Here is a 17,738-nt window from a genome sequence, read left to right as displayed (position 1 = left end):
TCATGATAAATTATTATCCATTCAAAAGAAGAGCCCTCTAAAACTACTTCAAAATATGTGCTTTTCTTGGGACAAGTCTAACGTAGACATTGGGGACACAAATACAATTTGAAACATTTCCTTTCTACATTACTTATATAGTCTCTGTTATTGCAGCTTCTCTCATAGTTAAAGAAGAAATGGAGCACTGAACTTTGTGTCAACAAAAGGGAATAGAAAAACAACCCCCAAACTCAATACTGTTTAGTCCAATTTATGAAGTGATTTGAGGCAGGTAATTCAGATACTGGAAAAACGGTCTTTCACTTAAGTACCAAAAAATCTAATTTAATGCTGTTGATATCTTCATTCCAGCCAAGAAAGCTGTTTCATCTTCATTTTAGTCTAGATTGCTACTGTATGAAGTGACAGTGGGTTTACATGCTCTGGTTGTATATTTATTTTTTTTTTCAAAAGAGCTGAGACGCCATCATTTTTCAATTTCATTTGCCATTTCATTGCTTATTCTAGGAAGGCTCAAAGTGTGAAATGGACATGGTGATCTAATTATTTTAAATTAATTCAACTTCACAAAGAGGAAATGATGATTAAATAATTAGCGCATGTCTAAAAATTGAGGCTGTTAACATGTCTCCCATTCTGATATTTTAAATAAAGTGAAAATATTTATTAAAACCCATTTGATGGGGGCGCCTGGGTGGCACAGCGGTTAAGCGTCTGCCTTCGGCTCAGGGCGTGATCCCGGCATTATGGGATCGAGCCCCACATCAGGCTCCTCTGCTATGAGCCTGCTTCTTCCTCTCCCACTCCCCCTGCTTGTGTTCCCTCTCTCGCTGGCTGTCTCTATCTCTGTCAAATAAATAAATAAAATCTTTAAAAAAAAAAAAACCATTTGATGAATGCCTTTAAATAACTGCTACTAAGATTTGAATGCCAAGTCTTTTTAACATCTTTTTTTCTCTCTTCTGCTTTGTAACTGGGTATGTCTGTTTCTCTGTGTACCTAACTACTTACCTACCTACCTAACATCACTAACTACATTTAAAAGATCATTTAAACTAAAATACTCAAACACATGACTAACGAATAGTAGAAACAAGAAATTTAAATATAATATAGATAAACAAGCTCTTTCAACACATCTTAGAATCAAAAATGAGACTTCATCTGAGGAAAGAAGTCAGATCATTCAAATGAAAGGATGTAGGAGAATGAGAAATGGACTTTACAAATACAAGATGTAGCTGTAAAACCACGATACAATTATATTTATTACTTGCTGTCTATCTATTTTAATACATGCACAGCTTGTTCATAAATTATTTACTTGGATATTTTCTCACATGAAATGCTAACTTTGAAATATATCTTGCATCTATTCCTTTTTTGCAGATGTGGTCAGGCCTTCATGCCTTGTAGTTATGCTAAATTCACCTCAAATTGTTTTCCTGTCAAGCAATTCATCTATCCAGAATTAACTGATTACTTTTCTCTGGAATGATTACATTTTTTCAAAAAATCACCCTTATCAATATCCTACCACCACCCCAAAGTTACTAGATAAAATATAAACTAAATTGATTAGAATTCAACTAATTTTATAATATAATCAATATAGTCCTGATTAATATTATCAAGAGTTTTCTGTCCTTATTTTCATATATTAGTTTCAGAGGGACCATATTTAAATCTAGAAAGGTATATGTACATGAAATGCATAAAGTCAAAATCCTATACAATCTAAAAGTCCCCAAAATTTAAGATAATACATATATGTAACAAGGTGCCAACTACCAAAACGAACAAATGACAACAACAAAACTCTACAGCCCAGGTGTTCTGATAGAACTTTCATGTTCACTGCCTGTTTTAGGATGTTTACTCCTCCATATTATCATCACTATGTTTGGTTCACCTGTTGGGATAATGTGTTGCTTTGTTTCCTGTTTTTGATATCAATTTTTTTTTTACTCCCGGACATGTGATTCTCATTGAATTAGACAATCTTTGTCAACACCATTACCTGGGAGTGTCATAAAAACTCCAGATCTAATTTCCTCCATGTCTGTCCTATACAGTTTTAACGAAAGGTGTCCACAACTCCCAAATGAAGAGATCAATCAGTGTGGTGATATGATTGTCAAAAAAATATGCTTCACATATCAAATATCAAAATAAAAGATAATATCCCAATAAGTTTGAAGAGTGAGATAAAATACATTTAAAGAGATTCGTGGGGATGAAAAAGTACAGCATAGGGAATAGAGTCAATAACACTAACACACTAATCATGATGAGCATTTCCTAGTGTGTGTAATTGTTGAATCACTATGTTGTACAGCTGGAAATAACTTAACATATGTTGACTACATTTCAATTTTTTTTTTAATTTTTAAAAGAAGAGATTAGATCACAGAAAAAGACCATGTGAGGACTCAGGTAGAAAGTGGCCATCTATAAGCCAAGGGGAGTGGCCTCAGAAGAAACCAACTCTTCTGACATCTCAGTCTCAGACTTCTAACTTCAAGAACTTCAACAAAATAATTTTCTGTTGTTGTTTAAAAAGAGGGAGGGATTCACTTCACACTGAAAGAAAATGAAAATGAAGAATTTCAAGGCATTTGACATCAGCCTATAAATAGGGCCCAATACATTATATTGTGAGTATGACATGCTCAGGGAGGCACTACTTGTGCATAGAGAGTACTACCAAAACAGTTTCTGAGATTTTATAAAATCCAGTTGTGACAACTGTGGTATGAAATGAACATAATTTCAAACTCAAATATAAATAAAAATGAAAATAAGTATTATTCATTGCTGAGAGTGAGCTAGATTTGCTCAAACCCTTTCTGTCAATATCTAGATTGGTCTTGGGCAGAAGATTCACAGTAAAACACCAAAGTTTCAGTGAAAAAATTATATATATATATATATGCAATGAAATATGTATTTAAAAACTTGTAAGTTGGAAATTTTTGTTCCTTCAGTCTACTCTAGTCAATACACAGACTTTAACTTTCTGCGGTTTCCACGTCCATAGATACTCAAGAGAGTTGTCTAATCTCTCCATAGCTCCAGCTGTAATGTTTACATGGGCCTCTTTGCTACCTACTTCGAACAAGGTGATAAATTTAAAAAATGTGATTCTGATTATGAATTTAACTAGTCTGGATTTTTCTTTCTTTACAACACACAGATATTAGACCCAATCTTTGTTGTACTTTGAGAGAGGGGTGTTACATGCCAAGTTTGATACAGTAATCAAACATAAAACCTCTGGAGTTGAACCATTTACATTTAAATCCTAACTCCAACTATTCTAAACCTCTGACCTTGAACAAAATCTCTAACTTCCTTAAGTCTAAAGGTCTTCATCTCTAAAATGGGAATCATTGTATCTACCAAATATATTTGAGGTGTGGGTTAAATGTAAATTATTTATAACATAATAGTTCTTCATGAAGTGAATTCTTTTATTTTGTTGTTTTGTTCCATTCTCATACTTTCGTATATGACTGTTCCCATGAATAATATTTATTAGGAACTTCTCAAATTAATTAAATTCTAGCAACTATAAAATGTTAAGTTCTCACCTTTAAAGGGGAATCTCCTCCTTGCCTGCTTTTGTTTGTTTGTGGGGTTTTTGTGTGTGTGTGCTTTTCTCTGTTTTTCGCATAAAGTGGTTATTTTTCAAGCCTACATTGTTTTGCCATTAGAACTCATGAAATGAAGCACCAGAGAATTGGCTTTTCATTTGCTTGAAACTCAATTTCTTTATAAGTAAATAAGGTTGAGGAGGGGTAAGAGTACCAAACTTCAGGTTTGTTGAAAAGACTACATGCAAAGTATAGAGAATAGTGCTATACCTGGTGTATGTTAAGGAAATCACAGAATCATTATTAAAATCGTGAATGACTATAGCATTTAAGAAGCCTAAATATATATTCTGAGAAAATTAAAAGCTCACCAAAAACATATTTGGTTTTCCAAAGATATTTTGCATAAGAAATTCTTACTGTATTAAAATATTTGTTCATCAAATATAAAAAGGTATTATGACTTTACAATTAATACTTATGTGCATAATGGAGACAGAGCTGTCATTTATAATACAGAGCTCATCTATGACCTCAGGTGTTCTGTAAAAATGGTTGATTCTGCATATTTTAAGAAATTAATTTGTTTAAAGATTTTATTTACTTGAGTGAGAGAGTGAGAGAGCACACAAGCTTGGGGGGGGAGGGTAGAAGGAGAGGAAGAAGCAAACTCCCCGCTGAGCAGGGAGCCTATAGCCCAAAGCAGGGCTCAATCCCAGGACCCTGGCATCATAACCCTAGGCAAAGGAAAACGCTTAATCAACTGAGCCACCCAGGGGCCCCAGAAATTAAAAAATTTTTTAAAGATTTTGTTTATTTATTTGAGAGAGAGAGAGAGAGAGAGAGAGAGAAAGCACGAGCAGGGGGAGGGGCAGAGGGAGAAGCAGGCTCCCCACTGAGCAGGGAGCCTGATGCAAGGCTTGATGCAGGGCTTAACCCCAGGACCCTGGGATCAGGACCTGAGAGGAAGGCAGAGACTTAACCTACTGAGCCACCCAGGAACCCAATAAAATTTCTCAAAAACATTAAGATTTGACACTAAATACATCAACCTCCTCAAAGTTGACCTTATACTAATATAAAAACATATAAATCATGTCTGTAATTATTTTCAGTATTCATTACTTAAAAACCTCAAGAATCCCAATCTTTTAAAAAATAAGTAAGAAAGCTAGGTTTACCTACGTAGTAGTTAAGATTTAGTTTAAAATAAAAAATAAACCTGATGAAATCTACTTAAAAGACTCTGGTTCCCAAAATGAATACAAGAGACTTGAATAAAGAATGTATGAGCTTTTTGTGTGTTCCTGATCTGATAGCAAAACTTCTCTGGTTAGTATACATAAGTTTCAACTTTAAGTTAGATGATGGGTAGCACCATCATCTGGTCAATACTTAGCTCCCCTGAGGTCTTTTGCTAGCCCTTGTTACTATTACTACTTACATTTTAAAAGTAAAGAAATTAGATTACAATAAGTAATTTTTCCTTGATCATCCTAGACGTAAACAGAAAAATTGAGTTCAAATCAACATATTTAACTTCAGAGTTGGAGCTTTCCCTACAGTGTATTACAGAGTTGTCAATGCCATTCTTGCATATTTAGTGTAGAATACTGAAAAGTAAGTACTTTGAGTTGCAACTTAATAAAAGAAATTTGCATTAATTCTTCAAATAAGAGGAGTGCTCGCTTAAAAATATTATGTTTAGAATGATTTTGCTTCTTCAATCAAATTAAGCAGGAAAACATTGACTTGATTTTGGCATTTAAAAAGGAGATTCCTTTCCTAGTGTATACTTTTGTTTCGTAGTTAATATGTGGATAAAGATTAGATGTTACAATGTGCTTTTGATGAGAAATATACTACCAGCTTCAAGAAAATTCAAGAGCTAGTATAAAAAATATTTTTCATTTATTCAACTTTTTTCTACTTTATGTATTAATTGAGAAGTCTTTATTTTCAGACATTTGTGAAAGTACACTCTTTCAAGATGATTATGAAACTGCAGACTCATTTGTGCTATACAAAAATGTCACAATCAAAAATATTATGAGATCAAAGATCAAATTTTGAGAACTCTTATTAAACCAGTGAGCCTGATGTATCTTTGGGATATCCAAGGAGCATTTCATGGGTACTTCAAGCAATTTATTTATCCATCTGAATTTGTATGAAAATAATATGAGTCTCTATATCATACCTTGGAAACACTTCCATTTCAGAGATGTTCAAAATTTTCCTGAGGTCTTGATGACTGCTTCAGGCTCAAAATGCTTTTTGCTATTAGCTGACCAACTGCATTTCAAACTTTGAAATTAAAGCTTTGAAATTAAAGCACTATTCTGGCAGTGATCAAGATCAAAAAGGAGGGAAAGTAGAAAATGATAGAAAGTCACTTTCAGAATATTTTCACTTTGACTTATAATTTTATTATTATAAATATGTCATTACTTAACTAGATTTGTGGGGCGCCTGGGTGGCTCAGTCGTTAAGCATCTGCCTTCAGCTCAGGGCGTGATCCCGTCGTTATGGGATCGAGCCCCGCATCAGGCTCCTCTGCTGGGAGCCTGCTTCTTCCTCTCCCACTCCCCCTGCTTGTGTTCCCTCTCTGGCTGGCTGTCTCTCTCTCCAACACATAAATAAATAAAATCTTAAAAATAAAAATAAAAAAATACTTAACTAGATTTGTATAAAAAAGTAAATTTACAATCTGCTCCAATTTCTAGGATGGCTTTCAATAGTAGTATCCCAAATTTGCAACCCAAATAATTTTTAAAAGNATAGTAGTATCCCAAATTTGCAACCCAAATAATTTTTAAAAGATTGTTGGATTTAGCAATGCATGTAGATAAAAGTTCACTTCTTGAGGTGAAGCACAGCATTAAAATATTCTTAGGTCATTGTCATTGTTTTTTGTTGGAGAGACCTTCAATGATACAATGATACTAAAACCTTATCTCTCTTGTACACAACACATGCACACAAACAAAACACACTAATACACACATTTTCTCTCTTTTAGGAAAATAAAATTTAAATGTACAAAGTAGACAGCTCTAAATTCATTTTGCAAAAAAAAACATGTTAATATGCATGCAAGAAGGATCACTTTGAAAGATTGTGTGGCTCATATTTTCTCATTTTGAGTTCTAATAATGCTTATTTTTCCTCAAAGTTTTCTGCTATGCTACTTGTGCTTACTGAATAGACTTCTATCAAGCACTAATACCAAAAAAAAAAAAAAAAATCCTTTTGCTTACAATGTACAAAATCTACATTTAGTTTTGGCAATAGATAAAAGTGTAAACATGACATTGTTAATTGTTATGTTTCTTGACATGGGACAATTTTTTAAAAAAGGTTAATTTTGTAAAAGTAGTTAGCTTCTGTTAATCAAAACTATGCTTCTCTGTTCTCTGTAACTCTGTATTCATAACCTGAGAAGCACAGTGCTGAAAGAATACATTAGATTTTGAGGTGTCTGAAGTGATCATCTATTTACCCATTGTTTTTCTCAATCAAAAACAGTGTCACTCATTCCCAGAGGATTGGACAGACATTTAAATGAATTAACTCCAGTGGGGTATACTAAAGGGAGAACATGTGAATTGCCATGGGGATGGTATATATGTGTCCGAATGTGGCATTTAGGGAAGTTATATTAAGAAGATGGTCTTTGGAATGATTCTTCAAAATAAAGACATTATTAGCACTAAAGAAAGACATCACATGCATTCTAGTCATGAACTTATGATAAAATAAATTTGGAAATTTGGAGTATAGTGTACATGTACGGTTGGTGCAAAGTAGGCAAGAAAACACATTTGAAGAACAATTATTTCATTGTAACTGGCTAAGTAGTGGAAAAATTAGCTGCTTTTTGAAGCATGCATATACATTACTGTATCCATCCCAGGCCATAGAAAAAAAAGAAGAAAAGCTCAATACATTTAAAACACCACTTTAATTCCAAAACTTGATAAAGAATGAAGAACAGAAATAAATGAAAAGGGAACTCTAGACCATATGACTATGGAAAAGTCCTAATTAAATTTTAGCAAATCAAATATTATAATGTAGCCAAAAGAAAAAAACCTTAGAAATTCATCAATATGATTCACTGCATACACCAATTGAAGGAATAAAACAGTATGATCCTATCTGTGGAGGTTAGCAAAATCTAAGTACAATTCCTAAATATTAAAATAAAATAAAAATATAAGGAAATAAACAGAATGCAGCTAATTAAAGTTATTTTCTCTCAGGATGTTGACAGTGTTATTCCACCAACTTTGAACTACTGTTGTTGATGTGAGAGGTTACCCATGCGTCTTTCGTTCTAAGTGATCAGTCTAAGTGATCAGTCTTTTCTTTCTGGTTGTCTTTATCCATCTTTGTTTCTCTGAAGTTTCACTCTTAGGTATGTCCAGGTTTGGTTTTCTTTTAATTTATTTTGTTTCAGGTTCATGGAACTTATTTGATACAATTATAGTGTCTTAGAGAATTTTCAGTCATCACCAGAATGCATATTTCTTTCTTTCTCATTATTTATTACCTCAACATCAGAACATCAGGAACAGCAACACAATATGCATTGAACTTTCCATTCTACCATCAATGACTCAGTGTCTTAACTGTTTCCTACCTCTGTTGCATCATCAGTGTTTTAGATAATTTCTTTGCATCTACTTTTCATGCTCTAATTCTCTCTTCTGCTCACTTTTATCTGCTAACTCTTCCATTGAGTTATATTTCAATTATTATAACAACTTTTTCCTTAAAGTTTTAAATGGATTTTTTTTATACTCATCGTTAACTCATTTCCTCCTCCATTTTTAAAGCCATTCTTTTGAGAAATATATATATATATATATATATTTCTTATTTTATAATCTTTATCAGATGCTCTATATAACTAAAATGTTATGGAACTCATTCTTCTGTCTGACATATATCTTAACTTTCTTGTAGCATGCCTTGTTTCCATGTGTTTTTGTGATTTTGACAATGAATTGAAGTTGTTTTCCCCCCCAAAAAATGTGCATTCACTTCTACTAGTCATTTGAAGCACTACTAATCCAGGAATCTCTTCATTTAAATTCTACTCATGAGGGGTTGTTTTTTTGTTTTGTTGTTTTGTTTTGTTTTTTGACCATAAGGTAAGCATAGATTTAGAACACAGAATCATGCGAAGACTGATTTGTGGTTATAAATTGTCCTGGGGGGTGCTATCTCCAGCACCAATCTATACAGAACTATCAATTTGGAAAAGTGTTCTTTTTATCCTTATATTGTGGATTTATTTTTTATTTAAATTTACAAAGGGTATATACAATTGAATCCTAATTTTTATTAGTTTCCAATTTGATTCCCAAACTTGAGCCCTAGACTTTTTCTCCAGCCTTCTGTACTCTGTGCAGCCACAAAAATGAAAACTCAATATACCTAGGTATCGTCAAAGTTGAGTTGCGTGCTTAGTTGTCTCCCCAATGTCTAGTTTCATTGTTTTTAATTCCTTATAATATTATTTATCCCTCAGACTTTTAGATTTTTATTTTTTATATTTTTATAATAAAAATACTGATGTAAATTGAAGCATGCATTTCAAATAATTCTCATATATTTAACTGGATTCTTTGGTGTATATTTGTTTATGACTTTGACTTTCGGGGGAATAAATTGTCCTTATTAGTTTATTATTTGATTTTATCCTTAATGTTTCGAACACAAAATTCCCATGTATGTAAATGCAATGTATATTTCTATGTTCCATTTGTTGTTTTCTCTTAGTATTTTTTTTTCTCTTAGTATTTCATGATCTACTTTATGTCAATGTTATTCTGGCACATTGCTTCTCACAAACATTCCATACCTGGGTTTTATTTTATTATGAGTATCCGAAGCAACTCAAATAATTGAAGTTTCTTATTAGAATTTAATCATCTCTCTTATCCAAGGGGTGTGCAAATCCAGGACTTCGATTTGGTCAGAGTGTCAGGCTTATTCTGCCATGTTGCTCTAAGATATTTGGCCATGTTAGGTTCTAAAAATGTTGTCAGAGATCAAGCTATTATATTTATATCCAACCAGTAGGTCTTCTTACATTCCTTTGGCAAAATTTAATAACATACCCACACCTCACTGGGTGTAAGTCAGAAAAATGTAATCTTACTAACTGCTAAATCTTCTGAGCTACAACCAAAATATATATAATGATATGGTTTGGAGTTTTTACATTTCTTCAAGTTGCCAAGGCTCCAAACTACATATTTAGCTACTGAGTATGCTTCCTTTAGCAAACCTTCACTCCATTCTATCTCTACTTGAAGACTGAATATCTAATTCTAGCTCAGTACTCCTCTCTGAAGGATTAGAAGTGGCAAAAAATGGACAACCAAGACCAACGTTATTAATTTTCAACTATTTCCCCTAATCCTGCTTTGGACTCTATCCAAAAATGTAATAATACAACTTCCATTATATAACAAGCATCATCAGATCGCCAGCCTGCAATATGTAAGCCCTTCATATTACCACCTGTCTTCTCCTATTATTCCAAAGTGACGTATTTTTGGTTCTGTCATGTACAGTACTCTAATAGATTCTCATTTTTTTTCAGTTGTCATTAGAATCACATGAGAGTTTCAAAACATATAAAATAACAGGTATCTAAACAAGATAGACCTTTACCTTTCCCTGATAATGAAAAAGGCCGTATGTAGCATGTTGGTACTGGTATGTCCCTGCAACTCCACAGGGATACAGACATTTTTAACTTTGTTTCTCCACTTGGCAAAAAGTTTCCATTGCAAAGGGCTGGCAGATTTCCATTCGCTACACCCACACTCCACTTGGATGAGGAAAGAATACTCTCTAATGCTAAGGATACTGCCAGGGATTTAGAGACTGCTTCTGCTTGTCTATCTGGGAGGGTAAGAGTTAAGAATCCAATCTACATTCAAGGAAAGAAGAAAGGCAGTGACCTGTTTTAAGGTCCTTTTAGGCATGTTAATCACAGACTTCCTGGCAAGTAAACTAATGATATTTGCTAGCAGCAGAGTCTGTATCTATGGGACACATTTAGCAGGAGATACTTAGCAGGTTGTTCAGGATTGTTTATAAGACACAAACATAAGATCTATGGATCTATGGGGAACAGCTCCCTGGAAAATGTCACTGAAGCTCTATCACTATATGAACATAAAATGGAAATGTTTCATAAGTGAAATGACTCTCTTCTGTGTTGGGCTTATAGTTGCATACATCACTTGATACCTCACATTTAAGTCAGGATAGAACAAGTCTGATGCAATAAGAAACAGCCTGGGAAGTCTACTGGAAGTCTTTGACCAATTTTTATAATGCCTTGTGATTACTTGGCTACTTGAAATTAATAGTAAAGCTTAATACTGGGTAAGATCTCTGATTTGTCTGAGGCTAATTTAACAAACCAATACATTATAGCATCTTATTCTTGTTGGCCAGTCTAAGTCACATACGAATACAAGTTGGACAAAAGTATACTTCTATTCTGAGAAACCATGTCCCCAGCTCAACATGAGCAATTCTGATTTTACCTTAAAAAGGAGATGACTAATACTGGAGGACAACAAGGAATCACTGTAATTTACTTTTAAACATATATCCTATATAAACTTTCATAAATATGCATCAAAAGACAAGTATAAAAATGCTCACACATTAGAACTGACTTTTTTAGAATCCTACAATAGTGAAAAAGGTTGCCTTTGTTCGTCTCATCCCCTGCACAGTTAAATCAGCAGCAGCTGAAGAGGTAGAAAGAGCAAAACCTGGTCCTTAGCCCTATGATCACCGGGATTAGAGATGTCAGCAGGTCCTTCTAGAGATATTTATTCAGACCAGAGTGGTTCTTTTTCTTAGATCCCTAAGGGCCAACATATCTTTAGAAAATGCTGCTTAATCTTGCTTCAGGGCTTTCCACAGTTGGTCACTAGGTTGGTCCTCTGGTGCCAACTGTCTCCTCCCAGTCTAGACCAGAGCCCATGACTTTGTTCAAATCATAATGGTACATCTGAAGGGATGCCAGGACTTGGGTCTACAGCAGACATAAAAAGGCAGCAGACATGCATTCAGTATGCTGAGGCTGTCTTGCACAAACCATCCTCCCTGTTTATCATTTTTAAAAGTATATATAGCATATATAATTTTGTTCCGTTTTCATGAAGTATTTCTGTTAGTCTATTTGAATAAATACATAAAAATATACCTGGTTGACTTAATGTCATCTGTTGTTACTTCTGAGAGTTAGAATTTGGATTTCTTTTTCTTTTTAGAATTAGGGTTTTTAAATATCATTCTGTTGGTTTCCTAATTCTATAGGGTTTCCTACTTTGCCTTAATTCTTTAAATAATTACGTAATTTTAAAGTAAGATTTTTTTTTCTGGATCTCTTTGAAAAATAAAAATGTGGGGCACCTGTCCGTTAAATGTCTGCCTTCAGCTCAGGTCATGATCCCAGGGTCCTAGATCAAGCCCTGTATCAGGCTCCCTTTGCCTGCTGCTCCCCATGCTTGTGTGCTTGTTTCCTCACTCTCTCTCTCAAATAAATAAATAAAATCTTAAAAAGAGTAAAATAAAAGTGTGTATGCTATGAAAACACAGATTTAGGACAATTTCCCTGTAGAGAATGGCCCTAACTCTACACCTACAAGACATTCTGGAGATACAATGTTTTACCTCAAAATTTGTTAGAAAGTTGGCAGAACTAAACATTATTTTTGAAGTTTTTTTGTTAAAAAAACTATATCTTATATAAGTTATACTTTTCTATGCAAATAACTTATCAAAAAGAACTGCACTTCAAATTAAGCATAGCCTGTCACATTGAATCTTTTTTGCAAAAAAATGAACATTTCTTTATCACTATCTATAGATACATTCACAAAACAATACAATGTTAAAATCCACAGGTACATTCACAAGACAATATGTTAAAATACAATCCGGCTAGCATAAGTTTCTGTTTAAATCACAATGATTCTAAAGTCAACACAATCCAGATTATCTCTTAAATCTGTTTTGCATTCAGTGAGCACCTTTACAATCACTTTGTAAAATGCACTTTGGAAAGAAGGTAAATTTTCCATCAATTAACTACAGATTCTATGTGCCTTAAAGATCAAAGGCTTATCTGCACTTATACACCTAGACAGAATAGCTGAAACTTTATATTCTCTCTCCATGCTTAACCAGTGCATATGCATAGCAATGTGAAGTGTCTAATTCTCTGCACACGATTTCAGTAGCTAAGGTGAATTGGCTCTCCTGTTTTCTGTGGCTCAAATTAATAACTAAGAGAGTACTTCAAAATACAATATGATTAGTCATCTTTAATCAACGAATAAATTGACTAATAAGAATCTGCCCAGTGATCGCTCTCTGGAGGAGTACATTAATCTATGTATACTCTTGAGAGTTCCACCCAGAGAGAGGTCACTTATACTGTTGCGCTGCTGCCATGTTAAGTGCATCCCAGGCAGGGTAAACATCCATCTTGCTTCAAGAAATGATAGTTCAGGTCCCTGGATAACTTAGAAGATTGCAAGCCAGTATGAGTATGTGAGATACTTTTAAAATTAAAGCAAAATAAGGAGGCTATCAAATGCTTAACATTTCTTCATAGTCAGGATGCTAGCTTACACTGAAATGAATTATTCCTTTTCAAAAGCAGCATGCTAAGTATATAACAAATAAAATGCATTTTTATTAAATTCCCTTTAAATACTTTATACTATAAAACAATACTCATAATATAAAGTACAAAGATATTTAGGCAGGCAGTCATGTAATGTGTCAGACTTAAGCTACAAAAAAATTATTTTTAAAGAGAAAAAAGATGTTTTACTCTTTTAAATCATTTGTCACAATAAAACAATTTTATAAATACAGTGCACTCAAGTTTAAAAGCTGTAAGATTTAAATCAGTTCATGTTAAACAATGAGAAAGAAACATAAATCTTCAATAGGGTACTCAGAAATGTATTAAAACCACAATGTCCTTGGGACAACTCATACTGAAAGACACAGTGCTATACATCTTAGTGCCATGTACTAATGTCACAGCCACAGCCAGAGCCTGAATATAAGTTTTGCACTCATTCTACACTATACCTCAAGTCCAGCCCTCATCCTTGCATTTTTTAAATAATCAATTCTATAGAACTAGAGAAAGTGAAAGCCATATAGCCCTAGTTTCTCACTGGACTATCAGGCAGTCCTCAGGTGTGGTTTCTGCATTTTGAAGTTGGTGGAGAGAAAGAGAAAGAAAGACAGTATTTTTATGATGCTTGTAGCCTGACTTTCAGCAATTTGCTGCTTCCACTCTGAGATGTTACCAATAACACAATTATACACAAACCATCACACCCTAATGGGTGTCATTTTTCCCATTCTCACAAATGAGAAACATGGGATTTAGGTAGGGAAACTAGCTTTCTTAGGATGATTCAGGTGGTAAATAACACAACCATATTCCACTTTAAAGCTCTAGCACTTATAACTATTAAAAGTAGAACTGACCAAAAAATGTGTGTGCTTCACACGGCATAACAACATATGACTGTCGTGGGACAGACTATTCCATCATCTGTGTATCTGATGAGGTGTTTTATTTCACATGAACAAAAGACCTGAGTCTTTGTGCTTCAGAACTCAAACTGGAAGCCAATTTTATATTCTCTACATTGGTGTAATATTTACATTTTAAGAACAGATGAGAGAGCCAAGAGATAGCTTGCAAGTACATAAAAAAAAAAAAAAGAAGAACACAAGATACAACCTTGGGAAATGTCCAACATTGACCATAAAGGAGTCTATCTAAGAATAAAAAGCAAGAGATAAAATCAGGTGCCACAGAACCAAATTAAGGGAAACCAAACTGTTAAAGGTGCATTAAAGATAGAAAACGGAATGCCAAGATGTCAAAGACATGGGTGGAGACAATGCCAGGCCAACTATAGATTACTCAGGTTGACACTAGAGAGCAAGTATGGAATCAAGGAGGGATTCTTTTGGATAACTGAGAGGCAAGGGAAAATATGATAAAATTTGCTATTGGTAGAAATATCTCAGGTAGCAAATGTAGTGGAAATAATGGTAAAGACAGACTTGGGATAGATTGACCTGAAAGAAAGAAACAAACAAAAGATTCCATTCATTAAGATGACAGACAATGAAGATCTGAAATAAAAAAAATGTATGTAAAGAAGAGAAACTGAGTTTTAATAAGTACTTTATTCAATAAAAGACTTGGTTTTGGGTTTTACAAATAATCTCGTAATTTTCAATTAAGAGACATAGCTTCTGCATTCCACTTTATCCTCCAACATTGATGCAAACACTGACACAATAATGCTTATACATGTTAGTAGCATAATGACTGGGAGATTTAGAAATTAACTTATATGGACATGATGATAAAGGTTCTAAAATACAATATACAAGGACAGACATATAGAAGAAAGTGATCCATAAGAGATTAAATTTATGCATGGCTTATTATCACATTCCAAAACTAATTGCATACACACACACGGGCGCGTGCACACACACACACACTTTCTCATGTGCAAACCTAATATCATTTCTAATAACTGTAAACCAATGGAACCAACCTAAGAAGAAACAGGTAACTTTAAGAAGAAACAGGTAACTTTACAGTAAAATCCTCATAGTAGAACATGACAAGATTCTGTACTCCTCTGTCTCTTCTTCCAGTTTTGGTCATAGCCACAAACGAAGCAACAATGCTATAAATCTAGTCAAAAGAATATACGAACCTGGTAACTTTAATTCTAGTTATATACCTAATATATTTTTATTAGGTATATCTGTTACAACTGTGTGCAAATGTCCAGCTAAGGATATATATATAAGAATGTTCAAAGAAGTAGTATGTATAATAGTCCCAAACTGCAAACTATCCAAATGCCCATCAACAATAGAATGAATAAATGTGTTATATTCATCTAACAGATGATAGAAGACAATAAGAATGAGTGAAATACAGAAATGAACAACACATCGAATGAATTTCAGAAGCTTAATATTGAGCTAAATAAGCTGGAGATAAAAGAGTACTTATTGTATACCGAGATATCTATATCTATATGTGTGTGTCTCTCTCTCTCTGTATATATATACACACACACACACTCAGGTTTTATTTATTTGCATGTGTGTGTTTATTTAAAGAACAAGGCAAACAAATGGTTACCTGTGGTGATGCAGTAAGTGGAAAGATACCTGATGGAGTTTCTGAGGTGCTGATTGTTGGGCTGGCCGAGAAAAAGGGGGCCAAGACACCCAAGATGGCCGACTCTCCCGCCAAGATAACTGACTCTCCTGCCAAGATTGAAACCAAAACCTAGGTGGGAAACCGAAACCCGTCCTACNAGACACCCAAGATGGCCGACTCTCCCGCCAAGATAACTGACTCTCCCGCCAAGATTTAAACCAAAACCTAGGTGGGAAACCGAAACCCGTCCTATGGACTTTCCTCACCCCCCAGCAGTACCCAATAAAACCCTGCCACGACTCTCCAAGACAGACTTTCCCCACCCCCAGCAGTGCCCAATAAAAACCCCCGCTGCCCTGCCCTGGGCGCGACCTCCCCACTCCCCCCTCCGGAGTCCTGGAACCTCGCCCGAGGGTGCACACATTAAAGTTCCTCCTAAAGGACACCCTCGCTGTCCTGCCCTGGGCGCAACTTCTCCGACTCAATGCTCTTTCCGGAGTCATGGAACGTTGCCCGAGGGTGCTTGCAATAAGCTCATCCGCTGGACCACGATTGCCTGTGCGGTCTCCATTTTATTCGCGACAAGAGAAATCTTACACTGATAAATTTATGTATCTTAATATGTAGAGTGGTTTCATGGGTTACATTCTTTATGGAAATTCATCAAGTAATACTTTTAATTTATGCACTTTCCCATACATACGTTATATACCAATTATATTAGTCCACTAGGGCTGCCCTAACAAAACACCATAGACTGGGTGTTTTTTTTTGTTTTGTTTTGGTTTTTTTTAAGATTTTATTTGTTTATTTGACAGAGAGGGAGTCATCCAGCAAGAGAGGGAACACAAGCAGGGGGAGTGGGACAGGAAGAAGCAGGCTCCCAGCGGAGGAGCCCGATGTGGGGCTCGATCCCAGAATGCCAGGACCACGCCCGGAGCTGAAGGGCAGACGCCCAACGACTGAGCCACCCAGGCACCCCTAGACTGGGTGTTTTTAAGCATACCATATGCTTAAAACCTTTATTTTCTCACAATTAGGTTAGCTAGAAGTCCAAGATTAAGGTGTCAGCAGGCTTAGTTTCTCCTGAAACCTCTCTCCTTGGCTTACAGAAGGCTGCCTTTTCACTCTATCTTGCACATGACCCTTCCTTTATGTGCGTATCTCTGGTGTCTTTTCCTCCTCTTATAAGGACACCAGTCCTATTGGATTAGGGCCCCACCCTTGTGACCTCATTTAACCATAATTACCTCACAGTCACATTAAAGGCTTCAAGATATGGATTTTGGGGAGACCCAGTTCAATCCATAAATAATCAAACAAAATAACAAACAGTTCAAAAGAATAATAAAAAATAAACATAACATCTACAATCTGAAAAGTACCTTATGCAGCAATTATCCTTCCTTACCCTTTTCCTTTGCTATTTCTTTACACAAGAAGGCATAACAAACTTTAATATTCTTCTCCCTTCTTCACCTCTATGTCTACATCAACTATATCATACATTTACCTTTAACCAACAGGCCTAGCATCGCTGCTCATGTTTTTGATGCAAAGAGCTGAGAATATTTCTCTCCTAAACTTTAGGCAAAACATTAAAAATATAATTATTGCTGGCTCTTTTTGAGGCTAAGATATTTCCCTTTGGCCTTTATAAAAGAAATAAATCTGCATTAATAAATGTACCAAATCTCCTTTTTTCAAACCATATTGAAATGTAAATCAAATTTGGAATATAAATTAGGGATACAGCACCATGTTAATGAATGAACACTTGCTATGAAATTAATTAGTAAGAAATTTAGGTGGCATGAACTGTGTTAAGCCTAAAAATTTTAAAGGTCAAATCAGAAAACAAT

Source organism: Ailuropoda melanoleuca, chromosome 7, assembly GCF_002007445.2.
Source record: "Ailuropoda melanoleuca isolate Jingjing chromosome 7, ASM200744v2, whole genome shotgun sequence".
In the NCBI taxonomy this organism is placed as follows: domain Eukaryota; kingdom Metazoa; phylum Chordata; class Mammalia; order Carnivora; family Ursidae; genus Ailuropoda; species Ailuropoda melanoleuca.
This window is presented reverse-complemented; position numbering follows the sequence as displayed.